Consider the following 25,697-nt stretch of genomic DNA (forward strand, 5'->3'; position numbering starts at 1 on the left):
GTATTTTGTGTTATATATTGCTTGGTAGACAAATCGCATGAACATCAAAAGTATTACATTTCACTATGCAATATTAAACAATTATTGTCTTTTGATGAGATGGTTACAAAGATTTATCAAACCCAGAAATATGATATATACCTAGGCCAACGGCCGAGTATAAATGGTATATCTCTGTGGTTGATAAATCATTGTATCAACTGATATCAAAAGTCAATAATTGTTTTATAAAATGACTTTTTATCCTTCTCCAATTTTTAGTATTTGCTCAAGATACTTTTTAAACTATCCCTTATTTTTATACCAAACATATCATCAACTTTTGCAGCTGCTAACTTTTATAAGTTGAAATATTCAATAAAATTTTGTAAATATATAAATTTCATTTTTTGTACACATTTTACCAAAGTCTTACATTACACGTTTAAGTAATTTACAAAGGAAGGAAACCGTATTTGTGATATAAGTAATAAAACAGGAAACAAAAAGATTTCCTCTCAATTTTTATAGAAGGAAGCCGTATTTATTTTATAAAATGGAAATATTCCGCTATCTGGAACGGGGACCCAGTTATTTGCCCCATTGAAACACATTAAAAATCATAGTAGATAAATGGGGTGCTGTTCAATAAATAATTTTGATAGCCACCTTGGGATCTCTGTTTCATGTTAGGCATTGGTTTCGAAGTTTCTAAGTGCAATCTCAGTGCCTCATGACCGGCATTCCGTTGCAAAATATTGTATTGATTGACAACAGGGTCAGTCAGTCTACTTCCGGGGAAGAATAAAGGCTAGAATTTAGGAAATTTACTCTATGCACTGACGCCAGATTACATTTAAATCAATCAAAATTTTTACAGAAATTCAAACTTGAAAGCCTACCCTTTCAAATAAATCAACATTCAGTTACAGAACTTGTGTAATAATAACACTACATCATTTGAAATAAAAGTTATAATTTTTTTTAAGAACTACATTCGTGGGTACTGGACTGGTTGACGTAACTGGGATCCTATTCCTGTCAGACTTTATTTGTTCCAGACTTAAAACTGCACTTTTTAAATAAAGATATACATCTCAGTAGTTATTGTGCAAAGTTTCAATAAATTTGATCCAACAGTTACAGAGTTATTGATCCTTATCTATAACATCTCAAATACCAGAAAATTGGTCGGCTGAAATCATAAATTCATGAAGTAAATATGCTTAAAATCAGCAAAACTTTTTTATTTCAAAAGATATTTACATTCTGTAAATTGCACATAGTAGATAAAATGATTTTGTGTATACAAATCTAGTAAAAAATAAATTTTGATGAAAAAAAAAATATTAAAATTATTTTTTTAATTAAAAAAAAAAATAAAGTCTTTTTTTCAATAAGAACTACATATGCAAAGGAGCTAAAAGTTAAAATCTTACAACAAATGTATATTTATGAAGGCCAATAAGTTCCTTGTCATATATGAAAAGCTGTGGTTTATATAGTAATGAAATTAGTGGTAATCCAATAAAATGTAAGCCCTACTGTACACACACGTGATATCTTAGACCATATTGTCCAGCACCTGTAAATCCCCCTAAGAGTGCCACTGTCAGCAATTAGTGGCAAACTTGTGTCATGGAAGCTGACAGCATCTTCGAAAGATATAAATAATGCAGGAAAATATAGTTCTTCATAAATTATCAGTCAATGGTACTGTAAATTAACATGAAAGGTGAAAAAAATCGACGTAAATCCTGCTTCAAACCGGGTAACATACCCCATAACAAGGGGATAAAATATGAAACACAGTCTTCAAACAGTAAGCTAAGTTCATCTAATATACAATGGAAGAGGCTAGATGTAGAGAAGTTATAACTTGTAGCTAAAACCAGTCAAGACGGCACCTCCTACAGTTTACCAGATGTCGAGGGAAATCCTGGATCTACTAAGTTATTACGTCCACATCCAAAATCTTTGAAGATTCTGAAAAAAAGAAGCTATATTTGAGTCTCACGATGAAAACCATGTTAAAGATGATACATATAGAGCTGTTAAAATGAAGAAAATTACTCTATTGATGAATGTAGTTTTTAATCTTCACACTTTACAAGACATTAAATGTGATAATCCGCACTTTGAACTGACAAAGGAAATTTAGTATGGATCTTGTGTAAAGTGCATATATATAGATGTATAAGATGCAAGATTACATCACCACGTGTTAATCTGTACGATGAAATTAAAACTTTGAATCCTGGACCTAACCCTGGAGAGTTAAACCGCATGTGTGCATCTGCCTTACAGGAGACTCCTATGGGAATAAAAAGAGGAAGATTTCTGATGGCTGCAGGATTAAATATACCACCACCCGATAAAAGAACACTGCAGAGGCATTCTAATGTTGTTGCTAATGAAATGAAAGAGTTAAATGACAATGATATGAAGAAAAAACTTGAAACTGTGAAAGAGGTTAACAGAATTCGTGGTGTAAAAGAGCCGTCACATATTCCTGAAGCAATCGACACGCGTTATAACAGTATGCATATAGTGAGCACAAAAAAAACCTGGACAAAATGCTTCCCAGGCAATATCTTTGGCGTGTGAGCAAGTCACTGACCATAAGTTCATTGTTGCATCAGTTTTTTACAGTCAATAAACTTTGGTGGACAGGTGCTTGGCTTATAGGGAAAGGACTTGATGTTACCAGTCCAGATGGACATGCTGGTACATGTACAGCCAATGTTAAGCCAACCACGCCTTTAAGTGAATATCTCATGGGTAAAGAAATTGGACTTCAGGTTGATAGGCAAAATGTGCTGATAAAGTATGCAGTTACAGATGGAGATGGACGTAGAGCAGAAGGTATAAATGATGCACTAAAAGTTTGACACCCGTTGTGGAAAGTTGAACGCCAAGCTGACCCAATTCATCTAGGACGCTCACAGTTTCGGCAAAGTAATTCTGCAAATTTTAGTTTGAATATGTTTCCTGGTTCGACACATGAAAAGAAAAAAACAAGGACAGAAAGTTTTAAGTCAAGATTTGAAAGCCAGATGTAGCTTAGTGTTCAATGAAATGTGGAAAGAAAACTTTGGAAATGTGGAAAACATTAAAAAATGCTTACCTAGAGTGCTTGATGCTACTGTGCGTTGCTATACTGGTGACTGCTCTAAATGTCCCACTAGTTCATATGTGTGTGGTGGTGAACACTCAAACTGTTGGTGGCTGAGATCCATGTACTTGGGTGCGAATAAGTTAACCAACCTGAATATGGATAACAATGACAAGTTAATAATGTAGGAACTTTTAAAAATGAAACTTAGCGAGGAAGCATTAATGAAAATTAAATTTAATTTCAACACTAAAAAATGTGAAGCTGTTAACAGAGCACTAAGTGTTTCCTTACCAAAGAATGTGAACTTTTCTAGAAATTTTGAAGGGAGGGCATCAGCAATAACACTTTGAATAATGGTATAGCTAATTCCTGGAGACAAAAAGCAGAATGTATTGGTTTTAAAATATCACAAGGTTCATTAAAACACTTGGACCAGATGCAAAGGGAGTGTGAACGGAACAAAGTTTACCAAAATACTCCAGAAAGAAAAAAGAAAAATTTACAACAAACCGGACAGAAAATTAAGGATCATGTGGAAGAAAAGGAACAAAGTAAACGTACAGACAGATATCAAAAGGGACAACTTGATCCAAAACTTGATGCTGCATTTGTAAAAAGCATAAAGGACGATCATTCATATGGGAGAGTAATACCAGCAAAGAAGAATATACCTACCAGAAGCTGTACTACAAAAGTTCCAAAGTCAAAGAAGATATAGCTGCATTCATCTACTGCTGAAAAAGATAAAGACAAAATTAACTAACGGTCCTTTTAAGGATCACTAAATCTTTAAAAAATGAGTTTAAAATTGTTGCACATTCAGTAAAAATTCTCTATATAAGCTATAGCCCTACCCCTTAAATATCTTCCAAAAATAAATCCAGGCGGCAATCTGGAAAATTGGCATGCCCCTGGCAAGAGTTTCGGTGTTTACAATAAATGCTGTTGTTGTTTATGTGATGCGGCTCTTAAGTAATGTGAGCCGCATTCACACACAAACTATTGTGACACAAGTGGCTGGCGTCAAATGTTTCATTTAATATCAAATAATTATTAAAAACCATAAAACTGAATCTATGGGCTTTTTTCTTTTTCCAGGTCCCAGAAATAGGATCGCGGAAAGAAATAAGCCCATATTTTCTATCTTTTGTTGTCCCCTGATCCCAAATTAGACATTTGCTATTTCTTGCCAGGTGGTTCTTTTCTAGTATTTTTTGCTGATATTTTTTGAAAAATCCCTCCATTTTAACTTACAAGTGTATGAATACATATTACCAAAACAATGACCTTACTGTGACCCCTTTGCAAACTTTAAATTGAAAAAAACTTTTTTTTAAATTTCATAAATTTAAATTTCATTTTAATCTAAAAAGTTTAATTCAATTTAAAAAAAAAATTACATCATTGTTTTTCTTATTGAATTTTGAAGTCTCTAGCAAAATTTCATCCATGTAACTCCAAAAATAAGCTTACAGAAGCAGATTGAAGTGTTCAATATATGCCCTCTGACAGGAACGGGGACCCAGTTATTTGCTCCATTGAAACGCATTGAAAATCATAGTAAATAAATGGGGTGCTGTTCAATAAATAATTTTGATAGCCACCTTGGGATCTCTGTTTCATGTTAGGCATTGGTTTCGAAGTTTCTAAGTGCAATCTCAGTGCCTCATGACCGGCATTCCGTTGCAAAATATTGTTTTGATTGACAACAGGGTCAGTCAGTCTACTTCCGGGGAAGAATAAAGGCTAGAATTTAGGAAATTTACTCTATGCACTGACGCCAGATTACATTTAAATCAATCAAAATTTTTACAGAAATTCAAACTTGAAAGCCTACCCTTTCAAATAAATCAACATTCAGTTACAGAACTTGTGTAATAATAACACTACATCATTTGAAATAAAAGTTATAATTTTTTTTTAAGAACTACATTCGTGGGTACTGGACTGGTTGACGTAACTGGGATCCTATTCCTGTCAGACTTTATTTGTTCCAGACTTAAAACTGCACTTTTTAAATAAAGATATACATCTCAGTAGTTATTGTGCAAAGTTTCAATAAATTTGATCCAACAGTTACAGAGTTATTGATCCTTATCTATAACATCTCAAATACCAGAAAATTGGTCGGCTGAAATCATAAATTCATGAAGTAAATATGCTTAAAATCAGCAAAACTTTTTTATTTCAAAAGATATTTACATTCTGTAAATTGCACATAGTAGATAAAATGATTTTGTGTATACAAATCTAGTACAAAATAAATTTTGATGAAAAAAAAAATATTAAAATTATTTTTTTAATTAAAAAAAAAAAATAAAGTCTTTTTTTCAATAAGAACTACATATGCAAAGGAGCTAAAAGTTAAAATCTTACAAGAAATGTATATTTATGAAGGCCAATAAGTTCCTTGTCATATATGAAAAGCTGTGGTTTATATGGTAATGAAATTAGTGGTAATCCAATAAAATGTAAGCCCTACTGTACACACACGTGATATCTTAGACCATATTGTCCAGCACCTGTAAATCCCCCTAAGAGTGCCACTGTCAGCAATTAGTGGCAAACTTGTGTCATGGAAGCTGACAGCATCTTCGAATGATATAAATAATGCAGGAAAATATAGTTCTTCATAAATTATCAGTCAATGGTACTGTAAATTAACATGAAAGGTGAAAAAAATCGACGTAAATCCTGCTTCAAACCGGGTAACATACCCCATAACAAGGGGATAAAATATGAAACACAGTCTTCAAACAGTAAGCTAAGTTCATCTAATATACAATGGAAGAGGCTAGATGTAGAGAAGTTCTAACTTGTAGCTAAAACCAGTCAAGACGGCACCTCCTACAGTTTACCAGATGTCGAGGGAAATCCTGGATCTACTAAGTTATTACGTCCACATCCAAAATCTTTGAAGATTCTGAAAAAAAGAAGCTATATTTGAGTCTCACGATGAAAACCATGTTAAAGATGATACATATAGAGCTGTTAAAATGAAGAAAATTACTCTATTGATGAATGTAGTTTTTAATCTTCACACTTTACAAGACATTAAATGTGATAATCCGCACTTTGAACTGACAAAGGAAATTTAGTATGGATCTTGTGTAAAGTGCATATATATAGATGTATAAGATGCAAGATTACATCACCACGTGTTAATCTGTACGATGAAATTAAAACTTTGAATCCTGGACCTAACCCTGGAGAGTTAAACCGCATGTGTGCATCTGCCTTACAGGAGACTCCTATGGGAATAAAAAGAGGAAGATTTCTGATGGCTGCAGGATTAAATATACCACCACCCGATAAAAGAACACTGCAGAGGCATTCTAATGTTGTTGCTAATGAAATAAAAGAGTTAAATGACAATGATATGAAGAAAAAAACTTGAAACTGTGAAAGAGGTTAACAGAATTCGTGGTGTTAAAGAGCCGTCACATATTCCTGAAGCAATCGACACGCGTTATAACAGTATGCATATAGTGAGCACAAAAAAACCTGGACAAAATGCTTCCCAGGCAATATCTTTGGCGTGTGAGCAAGTCACTGACCATAAGTTCATTGTTGCATCAGTTTTTCACAATAAACTTTGGTGGACAGGTGCTTGGCTTAAAGGGAAAGGACTTGATGTTACCTGTCCAGATGGACATGCTGGTACATGTACAGCCAATGTTAAGCCAACCACGCCTTTAAGTGAATATCTCATGGGTAAAGAAATTGGACTTCAGGTTGATAGGCAAAATGTGCTGATAAAGTATGCAGTTACAGATGGAGATGGACGTAGAGCAGAAGGTATAAATGATGCACTAAAAGTTTGACACCCGTTGTGGAAAGTTGAACGCCAAGCTGACCCAATTCATCTAGGACGCTCACAGTTTCGGCAAAGTAATTCTGCAAATTTTAGTTTGCATATGTTTCCTGGTTCGACACATGAAAAGATAAAAACAAGGACAGAAAGTTTTAAGTCAAGATTTGAAAGCCAGATGTAGCTTAGTGTTCAATGAAATGTGGAAAGAAAACTTTGGAAATGTGGAAAACATTAAAAAATGCTTACCTAGAGTGCTTGATGCTACTGTGCGTTGTTATACTGGTGACTGCTCTAAATGTCCCACTAGTTCATACGTGTGTGGTGGTGGACACTCAAACTGTTGGTGGCTGAGATCCATGTACTTGGGTGCGAATAAGTTAACCAACCTGAATATGGATAACAATGACAAGTTAATAATGCAGGAACTTTTAAAAATGAAACTTAGCGAGGAAGCATTAATGAAAATTAAATTTAATTTCAACACTAAAAAATGTGAAGCTGTTAACAGAGCACTAAGTGTTTCCTTACCAAAGAATGTGAACTTTTCTAGAAATTTTGATGGGAGGGCATCAGCAATAACACTTTGAATAATGGTATAGCTAATTCCTGGAGACAAAAAGCAGAATGTATTGGTTTTAAAATATCACAAGGTTCATTAAAACACTTGGACCAGATGCAAAGGGAGTGTGAACGGAACAAAGTTTACCAAAATACTCCAGAAAGAAAAAAGAAAAATTTACAACAAACCGGACAGAAAATTAAGGATCATGTGAAAGAAAAGGAACAAAGTAAACGTACAGACAGATATCAAAAGGGACAACTTGATCCAAAACTTGATGCTGCATTTGTAAAAAGCATAAAGGACGATCATTCATATGGGAGAGTAATACCAGCAAAGAAGAATATACCTACCAGAAGCTGTACTTCAAAAGTTCCAAAGTCAAAGAAGATATAGCTGCATTCATCTACTGCTGAAAAAGATAAAGACAAAATTAACTAACGGTCCTTTTAAGGATCACTAAATCTTTAAAAAATGAGTTTAAAATTGTTGCACATTCAGTAAAAATTCTCTATATAAGCTATAGCCCTACCCCTTAAATATCTTCCAAAAATAAATCCAGGCGGCAATCTGGAAAATTGGCATGCCCCTGGCAAGAGTTTCGGTGTTTACAATAAATGCTGTTGTTGTTTATGTGATGCGGCTCTTAAGTAATGTGAGCCGCATTCACACACAAACTATTGTGACACAAGTGGCTGGCGTCAAATGTTTCATTTAATATCAAATAATTATTAAAAACCATAAAACTGAATCTATGGGCTTTTTTTCTTTTTCCAGGTCCCAGAAATAGGATCCCGGAAAGAAATAAGCCCATATTTTCTATCTTTTGTTGTCCACTGATCCCAAATTAGACATTTGCTATTTCTTGCCAGGTGGTTCTTTTCTAGTATTTTTTGCTGATATTTTTTGAAAAATCCCTCCATTTTAACTTACAAGTGTATGAATACATATTACCAACAAAATGACCTTACTGTGACCCCTTTGCAAACTTTAAATTGAAAAAAACTTTTTTTTAAATTTCATAAATTTAAATTTCATTTTAATCTAAAATGTTTAATTCAATTTAAAAAAAAAATTACATCATTGTTTTTCTTATTGAATTTTGAAGTCTCTAGCAAAATTTCATCCATGTAACTCCAAAAATAAGCTTACAGAAGCAGATTGAAGTGTTCAATATATGCCCTCTGACAGGAACGGGGACCCAGTTATTTGCTCCATTGAAACGCATTGAAAATCATAGTAAATAAATGGGGTGCTGTTCAATAAATAATTTTGATAGCCACCTTGGGATCTCTGTTTCATGTTAGGCATTGGTTTCGAAGTTTCTAAGTGCAATCTCAGTGCCTCATGACCGGCATTCCGTTGCAAAATATTGTTTTGATTGACAACAGGGTCAGTCAGTCTACTTCCGGGGAAGAATAAAGGCTAGAATTTAGGCAATTTACTCTATGCACTGAGGCCAGATTACATTTTAATCAATCAAAATGTTTACAGAAATTCAAACTAGAAAGCCTACCCTTTCAAATAAATCAACATTCAGTTACAGAACTTGTGTAATAATATCACAACACCATTTTAAATAAAAGTTATAATTTTTTTTAAGAACTACATTCGTGGGTACTGGACTGGTTGCCGTAACTGGGATCCTATTCCATCTCGCGGAACAAAAAAATGTTCATGTCCGGTCCGGAATTCAGTTTTGAATCGAAAGTTACGTCCGAGTAGTCGGTAGGCTAAACAAAAATAATGGCGTCAAATTTAAATAACAGTAGTTCGGAAGAAGAAGGGGAGCAAATTATTAGTATCGCGGATATGTCTAAAAATAATGGCGTCAAATGTACATTACAGTAGTTTGGAAGAAGTAGAGGAGCGAATAATTAGTATTGAGGATATATAGAAATAAGAAGATGTTGTATGAGTGCCAATGAGACAACTCTCTATCCAAGTCACAATGCGTAAAAGTAAACAATTTTAGGTCAAAGTACGGCCTTCAACACGGAGCCTTGGCTCACACCGAACAGCAAGCCTTATATTTCTAAATGGACAGTGAAAATTCTAAAAAAAAATGGTTAGAAAAATGTAATCTTTAGCGAAACGGGACAATAGAAGTGCTTGTATATTTCGTGACATGCAACGAATCCTTGATTCGGGATCAGGTGACGGGGAAGATGCCAATACACATGTTGAACACGTAGAATTTGAAGAACTTGTCTCCGAATGGACTGTTGCCACTAAAGATAACTTGGCAAATATTACTGAAAAAGACATTGAAAACAACTTCATTTCTCAGGAAAAACCCTCTCTGGAAAACATGCCAAATTCGAGCGTCTGAAAATCTTGTTTTTGTTATCGGTCAGCACTGAGTTAATGCATCAAAGACCATTCTGTTTATATACCTCAGCCATTCCGAATATTATGTAAACATTAATGGTAATATGTTATTGAACATCATATATTGGTAATAAAGTTAATAAAACGAATCTTGTAGATGCATATTAGGCAATAGAAATGCATAATAACATTTTCTACTATCAGCGGTTTTTAAGTAATCGACGCGATATTATAAAAGTATTTATTTCGAATGTAATCACTTAAATAATCTAATAATGTGTATCTGACGCGATCTAATAAAAGTATCAATTTCGGCTATAAAATTTTGTTAAAGGTATTAGACCACTTTCAAATTTTCACAGCTCTCTTAAATACTACATTAAGGTTAACTTCATGAAAACCATATATATCATGGATTATACTTGTATCAACTTTCTACTGCCAATTTTCAACCAATGTTTAAAGTCTTGTAGTGACACATGATGTTCGGGAAGTCCTCATCTACTAACAATGGCATGTTGGGCTACTAAAAATCTTCATTATAATACTATTGAGTACAACTACACTGAAATTGTATTGCACAAGTAAATATGGGCTTAAAACAATCAAAATATATTTTGCAATCAGAAAAAGTTACAGTAATGTAAATGTGTTTGCAAGTTTTAGTAAACAACAATATCAAACACACTATTTTATTCAGAGTAAGGCTATCTTCTAAATTGGAGTGGGTGAATTATTGGTCTGACACCGTTTATCTGCCCATGTGTATCCGATCCAATCCTTTAGCAATAATATTCATCGATGAGGTTTCGAATACTTATACAAGCATTTTTGTCCGAGTAGGACTATGTTTTAAACTCGAGTGTGTGAATTGGTGGTCTGACACCGTTTATCTACCCATGTGAATCCGATCCGATCCTTTAGCAATATAATTCATCGGGTCTTGAATACTTATACTGTTGTATTTATTCAATCAGGTTTTTGATCTTCCGTATATTATTTCTGTCTCCGTAAGCGTTCCAAATTTTATAACTCATTAAGGTCAATAGAATATAAGCAGAATCATCATACAACCAATTTATCTTGTCTAGCTACGCAATGCTATGTCCAGAAAATATGATGTATGTTCCACTGTCAATATAGATTGAAAAAACACCTCCAGAAATATATACTTCGTCTCCCTTCTGTATACTAAGTTCAACATCAAATGTCCCAGTCTTATAATCGGCACCGTCGACATATATTCCAGAAGATGTCATCTAATTGCCGTGGTAAAGTCTCAGATATAAACTAGTACTGTTATGAAACTACGACATAACCATCCCAGTTAAGTAATAAAGACTTGCACGAGGTGTTGTTGATATCCATGTACTTGGTTCGTATCCGTTCCCTACATTGGTCCAAATTTTATCGAATTGTATTATTCAATTCCCAACAATGTTTATGGTATTCATGATATTGTTTGCTTAACTCAGAAAGCAATTGTTTTACGGTTCTTTATCATTTCTACATAATCTGAATAAACAAAGTTATTATATACTAAGTAGTAAATACATGTAAATTGTATGTGTAATACGATCAATGGTAATTGTGTAGTATCAGCCATCCGTGAGGATATCGATATCAGTCATGGTTGCGAAGGTTTTATCACACCCTTAATCTGTTTGACGTCACGTCATCGACATCAGTCACCGTTGCAAAGGCTTTATCAAACCCCTAATCTGTATGACGTCACGTCACAAGAAAAAACATCTACTTGAGATATATAATAAAGTGTATATGATATGGCTATTTCAATATCACACACTGTATCAACCATCAGAGCTCTTGGGATTATATTGGTGTCTCTGGTTTTCAACATTTACGCATGAAAAGGATATATATGTTGAATACTCAAATTACCATAAATGTTATTTTCGCAAACGCTTGTTTCATCATGTCGCTGAAAAATAAAGGAGTATTTGAATAAAATATCTGTATCGAAACGCACTGCAGAAAGTGCTTAAAAAATGGCGCACCATCATATCTTACTAACAAGTTTCATTATGTTTCAGACAGAAATTCATACCCCTTGAGAAATGCTATTCAAGGAAACCTCATACTCCCTAAACCAAAAACAGAATTGTTCAAAATAATTTTTATGTATTCTGGACCATTCTTGTGGAATAATTTGCCAATACCGTTAAGAAATATATCAAATGTTAATTCTTTCAAATACAAAATAACAGATCATTTATTGAAATCAACCTAGCGGTATAAAAAGTATTGAAAACTGATTATGTCATCACGTTTATTTTTTCATAACATTTTATCAAATTGTATTGATCATTATTATCATTCTTGTCTTTTTATACTAATGTATGCAATGTATATGTTTGCATTTTGTTTGATTTATATGACGAGGGCCTCAGGGAAGATTAGCTATATAGCTCACTGTGTAACCCTCTTAAAATAAAGTATTGTTGTTGTTGTTGTTGTTATTAGGCCTTTCCACTTTTCTGTGGAAAGACCTATTGATTTTGTTCTAATTAGCATTTTTTTCGTCTTTCACCCAATTTTTTTCTTGAGGTTAATAGTGGTTTCGCAAGATGTCGCTTAGATTTTTTGCATATGGTATGCATATTTTTCGATATTTAAATTCTTTGATTAGTTATTCTTTTTATTAGATTAACAATTAGCTTTTTAACAGAAATAAAGTAGAAAATGCAAGGCATTCACAGTTTGCTTTGATGCAACGTCATCGACAACGTCTTGACAACACCTACTATTGTACGACGTCAAAGGTGCAATTATCGAGTTATTTTTACGTGAAATTATCAGTTTTTATTGCACTGAATGTAATAAATTGAATTAATTCCTGGTTCTTAACTTAAACGTCCATCGCTTTCAAAATAAACGCCAAAATATGTAATCTTTCCAAGTTCTCTGATTTAAAAGAAATTTTATATCCAGGTAGAATATGATTTCTTATGTAGTAAGTTATCCATCGGTTCCAATTTGTTTTAAGTAGAACATGATGATTTGGTTTCTGATGTCCAAAATCATACGTAGGCTCACATTTTCAAATTTCTGTTGGCTTAAATTTTCGTCGGCTCCCATTTTAAAAAGTATCTGTAAACCCCAATTTTCAAATTGATAGAAACAACGACTCCTTGTTTACTTATCCGATAATTGCGCTTACATTTGATCAATTAACTTCACACGGGTACTTGTTTTTGTGTGCATACGATGCAAAAAAAAATTGGTCATTTCAAGGAAAGCAGCAGAGCTGATGAGTTGGGTTCTCAATAATTGAAACTACAAGTAATGCGTGTTGCAAGTTGAATGTGTAAAAAAATCTACATGACGTAATTGTAAAAGGAAACAAATTCAAAGTCATTCTAATTTCAAAATATTAGAAATGACTTGTGTTTTATTTACTTCCTTTCTAACTCAGATTATCAAAACAAAAGTTTGGGAAGATATCTATCATCATAAATAACGATAAAGTTGAAATCTGTTAAAATCTTAATAGATTGTCAATATAAAAGCACTTTAAAGCTCTTAAAATGATTACATAGCCCTTCAAGAGCACACCCCACCAAGTTCAAAAATACTTGAAAGATTAAGCTTTTAAATAGTTTACTTCAAAATACTGAAAAATAACAGAAAAATTATATAAAAGTATTGCTTGCCCATCTTTAATGAAAACTGTCACATTTCAGAAAACGCATCAATTTGCATCTATAAGGTGAAAATAACATTTCGATCAAGTGTAAGTTACGCAATTTTATGTTTCTTTCTTAGGTCGATCCGTCAAAATAACATGATCGCCGATATGACAGATTATTGGACGATATGTTTCCTTGACTAAGTTAAGAATTGTTTGAATATTGAACTTATTTTGCGCTATCTATCGCTTTTTATAATTTGTTTGACGCGCGAAGAAGAGCCCTGAATTTTTTTTTGTCATTACGCGACTAGAAAAACGTCGTGGATGACAAACATGGGCGGTTTAGAACCCATGCTCAAAGAGTGAGACGTCTTAAGGCGGTTTAAATGAGATACAATTTTCTTGTCGTTTATAAATCAGGAAAACAATCTGTCATTCAAAGTATGACTAAAGCATATGTATAAAAGATTGAACGGAATCGGAAGGCTTTAATTAATATCTATGATTAATATCATTATTAATCTAGGTAAAAGAAACATTGCAATCATATGTAACTGAAACAATTAACTCTATTAAGAAGACGGTAATTTTACTTATCTTGTAATTTGGAACTTAATCTTTCCCTCTATTCATTATAATTGAATGATCCTCCTGCTCCATTGTATGGGTTTTCATATCTCAGTTAAAACATTACGCTCGTGCATGTTCAAACTATACGGACTTCATCGGGAAGGGTTCCTTACACAAAAAGAACTCCAACTGAGTTATGAAGAAGAACAACTGAAAGCGACACTTTATGATTTGTATGGCCAAATTACGAATTGGATGACCGGTACGATATGTCTGTGTCTTAACTCACTATTGCATGTTTCCGCAGTCTTAAATCTTGTGATACCAATTGTGTAATCTGTAATTTTACCGATTGAGTCCTATTTCCGATCTTAGATCTTGTGATACCAGAACAGTTGTGTAATCTGTAATTTTACCGATGGTGTCCTATTTCCGATCTTAGATATTGTGATACCAGAACAATGATGTAATCTGTAATTTTACCGATGTTGTCCTATTTCCGATCTTAGATATTGTAATACCAGAACAGTTGTGTAATCTGTAATTTTACCGATTGTGTGCTATTTCCGATCTTAGATTTTGTGATACCAGAACAATGATGTAATCTGTAATTTTACCGATGGTGTCCTATTTCCGATCTTAGATTTTGTGATACCAGCACAATGATGTAATCTGTAATTTTACCGATGGTGTCCTATTTCCGATCTTAGATCTTGTGCAACCAGAACAATGATGTAATCTGTAATTTTACCGATGGTGTCCTATTTCCGATCTTAGATCTTGTGAAACCAGAACAATGATGTAATCTGTAATTTTACCGATGGTGTCCTATTTCCGATCTAAGATATTGTGATACCAGAACAATGATGTAATCTGTAATTTTACCGATGGTGTCCTATTTCCGATCTTAGATTTTGTGATACCAGAACAATGATGTAATCTGTAATTTTACCGATGGTGTCCTATTTCTGATCTTAGATATTGTGATACCAGAACAGTTGTGTAATCTGTAATTTTACCGATTGTCTGCTATTTCCGATCTTAGACCTTGTTGTACAAGAACAGTTGTGTAATCTGTAATTTTACCGATTGAGTGCTATTTCCGATCTTAGACCTTGTTGTACAAGAACAGTTGTGTAATCTGTAATTTTACCGATTGTGTGCTATTTCCGATCTTAGACCTTGTTGTACAAGAACAGTTGTGTAATCTGTAATTTTACCGATTGTGTGCTATTTCCGATCTTAGACCTTGTTGTACAAGAACAGTTGTGTAATCTGTAATTTTACCGATTGTGTGCTATTTCCGATCTTAGACCTTGTTGTACAAGAACAGTTGTGTAATCTGTAATTTTACCGATGGTGTCCTATTTCCGATCTTAGATATTGTGAAACCAGAACAGTTGTGTAATCTGTAATTTTACCGATGGTGTCCTATTTCCGATCATAGATTTTGTGATACCAGAACAATGATGTAATCTGTAATTTTACCGATGGTGTCCTATTTCCGATCTTAGATTTTGTGATACCAGAACAATGATGTAATCTGTAATTTTACCGATGGTGTCCTATTTCCGATCTTAGATCTTGTAAAACCAGAACAATGATGTAATCTGTAATTTTACCGATGGTGTCCTATTTCCGATCTTAGATATTGTGATACCAGAACAATGATGTAATCTGTAATTTTACCGATTGTGTGCTATTTCCGATCTTAGACCTTGTTGTACAAGAACAGTTGTGTAATCTATAATTTTATCGATGGTGTCCTATTTCCGATCTTAGATTTTGTGATACCAGAACAATGATGTAATCTGTAATTTAACCGATGGTGTCCTATTTCCCATCTTAGATATTGTGATACCAGAACAGTTGTGTAATCTGTAATTTTACCGATGCTGTCCTATTTCCGATCTTAGATCTTCTGAAACCAGAACAGTTGTGTAATTTGTAATTTTACCGATGGTGTCCTATTTCCGATCTTAGATATTGTGATACCAGAACAATGATGTAATCTGTAATCTTACCGATGGTGTCCTATTTCCGATCTTAGATATTGTGAAACCAGAACAATGATGTAATCTGTAATTTTACCGGTGGTGTCCTATTTCCCATCTTAGATATTGTGAAACCAGAACAGTTGTGTAATCTGTAATTTTACCGATGGTGTCCTATTTCCGATCTTAGATTTTGTGAAACCAGAACAATGATGTAATCTGTAATTTTACCGATTGTGTGCTATTTCCGATCTTAGACCTTGTTGTACAAGAAAAGTTGTGTAATCTGTAATTTTACCGATTGTGTGCTATTTCCGATCTTAGACCTTGTTGTACAAGAACAGTTGTGTAATCTGTAATTTTACCGATTGTGTTCTTTTTCCGATCTTAGAACTTGTGCAACCAGAACAGTTGTGTAATCTGTAATTTTACCGATGGTGTCCTATTTCAAATCTTAGATCTTGTGATACCAGAACAGTTGTGTAACCTGTAATTTTACCGATGGTGTCCTATTTCCGATCTTAGATTTTGTGATACCAGAACAATGATGTAATCTGTAATTTTACCGATGGTGTCCTATTTCCGATCTTAGACCTTGTTGTACAAGAACAGTTGTGTAATCTGTAATTTTACCGATTGTGTGCCATTTCTGATCTTAGACCTTGTTGTACAAGAACAGTTGTGTAATCTGTAATTTTACCGATTGTGTGCTATTTCCGATCTTAGACCTTGTTGTACAAGAACAGTTGTGTAATCTGTAATTTTACCGATTGTGTGCTATTTCCGATCTTAGACCTTGTTGTACAAGAACAGTTGTGTAATCTGTAATTTTACCGATGGTGTCCTATTTCCGATCATAGATTTTGTGATACCAGAACAATGATGTAATCTGTAATTTTACCGATGGTGTCCTATTTCCGATCTTAGATTTTGTGATACCAGAACAATGATGTAATCTGTAATTTTACCGATGGTGTCCTATTTCCGATCTTAGATCTTGTGAAACCAGAACAATGATGTAATCTGTAATTTTACCGATGGTGTCCTATTTCCGATCTTAGATATTGTGATACCAGAACAATGATGTAATCTGTAATTTTACCGATGGTGTCCTATTTCCGATCTTAGAAATTGTGAAACCAGAACAGTTGTGTAATCTGTAATTTTACCGATGGTGTCCTATTTCCGATCTTAGATCTTCTGAAACCAGAACAATTGTGTAATTTGTAATTTTACCGATGGTGTCCTATTTCCGATCTTAGATATTGTGATACCAGAACAATGATGTAATCTGTAATTTTACCGATGGTGTCCTATTTCCGATCTTAGATATTGTGAAACCAGAACAATGATGTAATCTGTAATTTTATTGGTGGTGTCCTATTTTCCATCTTAGATATGGTGAAACCAGAACAGTTGTGTAATCTGTAATTTTACCGATGGTGTCCTATTTCCGATCTTAGATTTTGTGATACCAGAACAATGATGTAATCTGTAATTTTACCGATGGTGTCCTATTTCCGATCTTACATATTGTGCAACCAGAACAGTTGTGTAATTTGTAATTTTACCGATGGTGTCCTATTTCCATTCTTAGATTTTGTGATACCAGAACAATGATGTAATCTGTAATTTTATCGATGGTGTCCTATTTCCGATCTTAGATTTTGTGATACCAGAACAATGATGTAATCTGTAATTTTACCGATGGTGTCCTATTTCCGATCTTAGATATTGTAGTACCAGAACAGTTGTGTAATCTGTAATTTTACCGATTGTGTGCTATTTCCGATCTTTGACCTTGTTATACAAGAACAGTTGTGTAATTTGTAATTTTACCGATTGTGTGCTATTTCCGATCTTAGACCTTGTTGTACAAGAACAGTTGTGTAATCTGTAATTTTACCTATTGTGTTCTATTTCCGATCTTAGAACTTGTGCAACCAGAACAGTTGTGTAATCTGTAATTTTACCGATGGTGTCCTATTTCAAATCTTAGATATTGTAGTACCAGAACAGTTGTGTAATCTGTAATTTTACCGATTGTGTGCTATTTCCGATCTTTGACCTTGTTATACAAGAACAGTTGTGTAATTTGTAATTTTACCGATTGTGTGCTATTTCCGATCTTAGACCTTGTTGTACAAGAACAGTTGTGTAATCTGTAATTTTACCGATGGTGTCCTATTTCCGATCTTAGATATTGTGAAACCAGAACAGTTGTGTAATCTGTAATTTTACCGATGGTGTCCTATTTCCGATCATAGATTTTGTGATACCAGAACAATGATGTAATCTGTAATTTTACCGATGGTGTCCTATTTCCGATCTTAGATTTTGTGATACCAGAACAATGATGTAATCTGTAATTTTACCGATGGTGTCCTATTTCCGATCTTAGATCTTGTAAAACCAGAACAATGATGTAATCTGTAATTTTACCGATGGTGTCCTATTTCCGATCTTAGATATTGTGATACCAGAACAATGATGTAATCTGTAATTTTACCGATTGTGTGCTATTTCCGATCTTAGACCTTGTTGTACAAGAACAGTTGTGTAATCTATAATTTTATCGATGGTGTCCTATTTCCGATCTTAGATTTTGTGATACCAGAACAATGATGTAATCTGTAATTTAACCGATGGTGTCCTATTTCCCATCTTAGATATTGTGATACCAGAACAGTTGTGTAATCTGTAATTTTACCGATGCTGTCCTATTTCCGATCTTAGATCTTCTGAAACCAGAACAGTTGTGTAATTTGTAATTTTACCGATGGTGTCCTATTTCCGATCTTAGATATTGTGATACCAGAACAATGATGTAATCTGTAATCTTACCGATGGTGTCCTATTTCCGATCTTAGATATTGTGAAACCAGAACAGTTGTGTAATCTGTAATTTTACCGATGGTGTCCTATTTCCGATCTTAGATTTTGTGAAACCAGGACAATGATGTAATCTGTAATTTTACCGATTGTGTGCTATTTCCGATCTTAGACCTTGTTGTACAAGAAAAGTTGTGTAATCTGTAATTTTACCGATTGTGTGCTATTTCCGATCTTAGACCTTGTTGTACAAGAACAGTTGTGTAATCTGTAATTTTACCGATTGTGTTCTTTTTCCGATCTTAGAACTTGTGCAACCAGAACAGTTGTGTAATCTGTAATTTTACCGATGGTGTCCTATTTCAAATCTTAGATCTTGTGATACCAGAACAGTTGTGTAACCTGTAATTTTACCGATGGTGTCCTATTTCCGATCTTAGATTTTGTGATACCAGAACAATGATGTAATCTGTAATTTTACCGATGGTGTCCTATTTCCGATCTTAGACCTTGTTGTACAAGAACAGTTGTGTAATCTGTAATTTTACCGATTGTGTGCCATTTCTGATCTTAGACCTTGTTGTACAAGAACAGTTGTGTAATCTGTAATTTTACCGATTGTGTGCTATTTCCGATCTTAGACCTTGTTGTACAAGAACAGTTGTGTAATCTGTAATTTTACCGATTGTGTGCTATTTCCGATCTTAGACCTTGTTGTACAAGAACAGTTGTGTAATCTGTAATTTTACCGATGGTGTCCTATTTCCGATCATAGATTTTGTGATACCAGAACAATGATGTAATCTGTAATTTTACCGATGGTGTCCTATTTCCGATCTTAGATTTTGTGATACCAGAACAATGATGTAATCTGTAATTTTACCGATGGTGTCCTATTTCCGATCTTAGATCTTGTGAAACCAGAACAATGATGTAATCTGTAATTTTACCGATGGTGTCCTATTTCCGATCTTAGATATTGTGATACCAGAACAATGATGTAATCTGTAATTTTACCGATGGTGTCCTATTTCCGATCTTAGAAATTGTGAAACCAGAACAGTTGTGTAATCTGTAATTTTACCGATGGTGTCCTATTTCCGATCTTAGATCTTCTGAAACCAGAACAATTGTGTAATTTGTAATTTTACCGATGGTGTCCTATTTCCGATCTTAGATATTGTGATACCAGAACAATGATGTAATCTGTAATTTTACCGATGGTGTCCTATTTCCGATCTTAGATATTGTGAAACCAGAACAATGATGTAATCTGTAATTTTATTGGTGGTGTCCTATTTTCCATCTTAGATATGGTGAAACCAGAACAGTTGTGTAATCTGTAATTTTACCGATGGTGTCCTATTTCCGATCTTAGATTTTGTGATACCAGAACAATGATGTAATCTGTAATTTTACCGATGGTGTCCTATTTCCGATCTTACATATTGTGCAACCAGAACAGTTGTGTAATTTGTAATTTTACCGATGGTGTCCTATTTCCATTCTTAGATTTTGTGATACCAGAACAATGATGTAATCTGTAATTTTATCGATGGTGTCCTATTTCCGATCTTAGATTTTGTGATACCAGAACAATGATGTAATCTGTAATTTTACCGATGGTGTCCTATTTCCGATCTTAGATATTGTAGTACCAGAACAGTTGTGTAATCTGTAATTTTACCGATTGTGTGCTATTTCCGATCTTTGACCTTGTTATACAAGAACAGTTGTGTAATTTGTAATTTTACCGATTGTGTGCTATTTCCGATCTTAGACCTTGTTGTACAAGAACAGTTGTGTAATCTGTAATTTTACCTATTGTGTTCTATTTCCGATCTTAGAACTTGTGCAACCAGAACAGTTGTGTAATCTGTAATTTTACCGATGGTGTCCTATTTCAAATCTTAGATCTTGTGATACTAGAACAGTTGTGTAATCTGTAATTTTACCGAAGGTGTCCTATTTCCGATTTTAGATTTTGTGATACCAGAACAATGATGTAATCTGTAATTTTACCGATGGTGTCCTATTTCCGATCTTAGACCTTGTTGTACAAGAACAGTTGTGTAATCTGTAATTTTACCGATTGTGTGCTATTTCCGATCTAAGACCTTGTTGTACAAGAACAGTTGTGTAATCTGTAATTTTACCGTTTGTTTGCTATTTCCGATCTTAGACCTTGTTGTACAAGAACCGTTGTGTAATCTGTAATTTTACCGATTGTGTTCTATTTCCGATCTTAGAACTCGTGCAACCAGAACAGTTGTGTAATCTGTAATTTTACCGATTGAATCCTATTTCCGATCTTAGATCTTGTGATACCAGAACAGCTGTGTAATCTGTAATTTTGACGATTGTGTCTCATTTCCAATCTTAGATCTTGTGATACCAGAACAGTTGTGTAATCTGTAATTTTATCGATTGTGTCCTATTTCCGATCTTAGATTATGTGATACCAGAACAGTTGTGTAATCTGTAATTTGAACGATTGTGTCTCATTTCCAATCTTAGATCTTATAATACCAGAACAGTTGTGTAATCTGTAATTTTAACGATTGTGTCTCATTTCCAATCTTAGATCTTGTGATACCAGAACAGTTGTGTAATCTGTAATTTTAACGATTGTGTCCTATTTCTGATCTTAGATCATGTGATACCAGAACATTTGTGTAATCTGTAATTTTAACGATTGTGTCCTATTTCCGATCTTAGATCATGTGATACCAGAACAGTTGTGTAATATGTAATTTTAACGATTGTGTCATTTTTCCGATCATAGATCTTATGATACCAGAACAGTTGTGTAATCTGTAATTTTACCGATTGTGTTCTATTTCCGATATGAGATCATGTGATACCAGAACAGTTGTGTAATCTGTAATTTTACCGATTGTGTCCTATTTCCGATCTTAGGTCATGTGATACCAGAACAGTTGTGTAATCTGTAATTTTAACGATTGTGTCCATTTTCCGATCTTAGATCTTGTGATACCAGAACAGTTGTTTAATATGTAATTTTAACGATTGTGTCTCATTTCCAATCTTAGATCTTGTGATACCAGAACAGTTGTGTAATCTGTTATTTTAACGATTGTGTCCTTTTTCCGATCTTTGATCTTGTGCAACCAGAGAAGTTGTGTAATCTGTAATTTTACCGATTGTATCATTTTACCGATCTTAGATCTTATGATACCAGAACAGTTGTGTTATCTGTAATTTTAGCGATTGTGTCTCATTTCAAATCTTAGATCTTGTGATACCAGAACAGTTGTATATTTGTAATTTTATCGATTGTGTCCCATTTCCAATCTTAGATCTTGTGAAACCAGAACAGTTGTGTAATCTGTAATTTTACCGATTGTGTCCTATTTCCAATCTTAGATCTTGTGATACCAGAACAGTTGTGTAATCAATAATTTTACCGATTGTGTCCCATTTCCAATCTTAGATCTTGTGATACCAGAACAGTTGTGTAATTTGTAATTTTACCGATGGTGTCCTATTTCCGGTCTTAGATTTTGTAATATCAAAACAATGATGTAATCTGTAATTTTACCGATGGTGTCCTATTTCCGATCTTAGATTTTGTGATACCAGAACAATGATGTAATTTGAATTTTACCGATGGTGTCCTATTTCCGATCTTAGATATTGTAATACCAGAACAGTTGTGTAATCTGCAAATTTACCGATTGTGTGCTATTTCCGATCTTAGACCTTGTTGTACAAGAAAAGTTGTGTAATCTGTAATTTTACCGATTGTGTGCTATTTCCGATCTTAGACCTTGTTGTACAAGAACAGTTGTGTAATCTGTAATTTTACCGATTGTGTTCTATTTCCGATCTTAGAACTTGTGCAACCAGAACAGTTGTGTAATCTGTAATTTTACCGATGGTGTCCTATTTTAAATCTTAGATCTTGTGATACCAGAACAGTTGTGTAACCTGTAATTTTACCAATTGTGTGCTATTTCCGATCTTAGACCTTGTTGTACAAGAACCGTTGTGTAATCTGTAATTTTACCGATTGTGTTCTATTTCCGGTCTTAGAACTTGTGCAACCAAAACAGTTGCGTAATCTGTAATTTTACCGATTGTGTCCTATTTCCGATCTTAGATCTTGTGATACCAGAACAGTTGTGTAATCTGTAATTTTAACGATTGTGTCTCATTTCCAATCTTAGATCTTGTGATACCAGAACAGTTGTGTAATCTGTAATTTTAACGATTGTGTCCTATTTCCGATCTTAGATCATGTCATACCAGAACAGTTGTGTAATCTGTAATTTTAACGACTGTGACTCATTTCCAATCTTAGATCTTGTAATACCAGAACAGTTGTGTAATCTGTAATTTTAACGATTGTGTCTCATTTCCGATCTTAGATCTTGTGATACCAGAACAGTTGTGTAATCTGTAATTTTAACGATTGTGTCCTATTTCCGATCTTAGATCATGTGATACCAGAACAGTTGTGTATTCTGTAATTTTAACGATTGTGTCCTATTTCCGATCTTAGATCATGTGATACCAGAACAGTTGTGTAATATGTTATTTTAACGATTGTGTCATTTTTCCGATCATAGAACTTATGATACCAGAACAGTTGTGTAATCTGTAATTTTACCGATTGTGTTCTATTTCCGATATGAGATCATGTGATACCAGAACAGTTGTGTAATCTGTAATTTTACCGATTGTGTCCTATTTCCGATCTAAGGTCATGTGATACCAGAACAGTTGTTTAATATGTAATTTTAACGATTGTGTCTCATTTCCAATCTTAGATCTTGTGATACAAGAACAGTTGTGTAATCTGTTATTTTAACGATTGTGTCCTTTTTCCGATCTTAGATCTTTTGCAACCAGAGAAGTTGTGTAATCTGTAATTTTACCGATTGTATCATTTTACCGATCTTAGATCTTGTGATACCAGAACAGTTGTGTTATCTGTAATTTTACCGATTGTGTCTCATTTCCAATCTTAGATCTTGTGATACCAGAACAGTTGTATATTTGTAATTTTACCGATTGTGTCCCATTTCCAATCTTAGATCTTGTGAAACCAGAACAGTTGTGTAATCTGAAATTTTACCGATTGTGTCCCATTTCCAATCTTAGATCTTGTGATACCAGAACAGTTGTGTAATCTATAATTTTAACGATTGTGTCCCATTTCCAATCTTAGATCTTGTGATACCAGAACAGTTGTGTAATCTGTAATTTTAACGATTGTGTCCCATTTCCAATCTTAGATCTTGTGATACCAGAACAGTGTGTAATCTGTAATTTTAACGATTGTGTCCTTTTTCCGATCTTAGATCATGTGATACCAGAACAGTTGTGTAATCTGTAATTTTACCGATTGTTTCCTATTTTCGATTGTGAAATTTTGATTGAATGTGTATTTGCATGGCTGCTGAAGCATGCATAGTAGGAGACGCTAACCCTAGGCCTATCGACGAACCCGGTATCGCTCCTGTTCTTTTTCATGCGATTCCCTTAGTCTTTTATTGTAACTTTGGATTGTCTTATCAATCGATATATAAGATTTGAACATCGGTAAATAAGCTCATCATAGATATCATGCTTAAATTTTGTACGCCAGAGGCGCATTTCGTCTACAAAGGACTCATCAGTGACTCTCGAATTAAAAACGTTAATGTCAAATAAAACACAAAGTTGTTCTAAAAGCATCGAGAACCCAACATTCTGAAAGGTAAGCTAGTGTTGCCTATACATAGCATCGTTTGTCATTGGTGTAATAAGAATTATTTGTTTAATTGTATAGCAACAACATTTTTCACGTGGAACGTAACAAAAAGTAAGCGTGCAATAATATATCATATTACACTAGTTCGGATAAACGTATAAATTAGTGACGCCCACAGTGACAAACATATCTTTCAAACAGATGTTTAAGTTTTGCTATACAATATAGCGGTTATTGCTTGTATATTGGTAAATATTATCCTGCTAAGAAATATTCATTGTACTCGCAAGCTTCTTTTGTATTATTAACATCTTGGGTACATATCTTGATTAACCACAATGTGAGAAGTCAAAGTTTTAACATTTTTGAAGAACCACTTTCTTCTGAAGCATGTTTAATTAGTTGATTTTAAATATGGAAAGACATGATTGATAGATACTTTTTGAGAAATCTAGTTTAATCCACACATTGTCATTAGATTTCAATTCTAAAGCAACCGCAGCAGCTCCTGGTGCCCAGTGTCCTTTTGTATAACCAACAGCGTATTGCCAATGTATGGCGGCAGAATTTCTCATAATCTCAATTCTTGGATGATCGTCATAAGACATTATTGTTACTATAATGTAATAATATCCAGGAACTTGACAGGTAAATTTACCTGTAGATTTAAATGATGATAGGTCAGATACGCCCAAGGATGTTTTAATGTCAGGAAATTTAAGTGATCTAGTAGGAGCTTTACCACTTTCAACACTACACCCAGTTACCACAACTAAAAATAGAACAAAATCGAAATTAGTACTATCAGATAATAATCTTAATTCACAACTTAATGTTTCAGCTGAACTTTATATTCATTATTGCAGAATGATTGACTGTTCTCTTTTCAAAAGTTTAACAGTAGACAAATCACAGCTAAAAATGATAAATTGTTGTATGCTCTCTATCACTACAAACCAGTAAAAGTCTGAAATGGCCTATATTTGTACTCGACTGTACTGATTTTTACTCGACCAGTCTGAATTGGTCTGAAATTTACTTGATAATACTCGACTGTACTCTGAACCATACTTAACAGTCTGAACTTGTCCTCGACCAGTACTTAACCGTTTTATTTTTGTCTGAACCA

At 33.9% G+C, this 25,697-nt stretch overlaps 2 long non-coding RNA genes across 2 annotated transcripts in view; one reads left to right on the forward strand and one right to left on the reverse strand.

Annotated features, from left to right (window-relative positions):
• The window catches only part of LOC127724317 (uncharacterized), a 142,499-nt gene that overhangs the window by 11,893 nt on the left and 104,909 nt on the right, over positions 1–25,697 (forward strand). The window lies entirely within an intron of this gene.
• Positions 1,838–7,911, reverse strand: LOC127724316 (uncharacterized). Its single transcript, XR_007992445.1, has 6 exons — positions 7,824–7,911; positions 7,158–7,297; positions 5,914–6,020; positions 3,773–3,831; positions 3,107–3,246; positions 1,838–1,965 (listed from the first exon to the last, which is right to left on the reverse strand). It is a non-coding gene; the product is annotated as an uncharacterized LOC127724316 (long non-coding RNA).

This window comes from Mytilus californianus, unplaced genomic scaffold (genome assembly GCF_021869535.1).
Source record: "Mytilus californianus isolate M0D057914Y unplaced genomic scaffold, xbMytCali1.0.p SCAF_14, whole genome shotgun sequence".
Taxonomy (NCBI): Eukaryota; Metazoa; Mollusca; class Bivalvia; order Mytilida; family Mytilidae; genus Mytilus; species Mytilus californianus.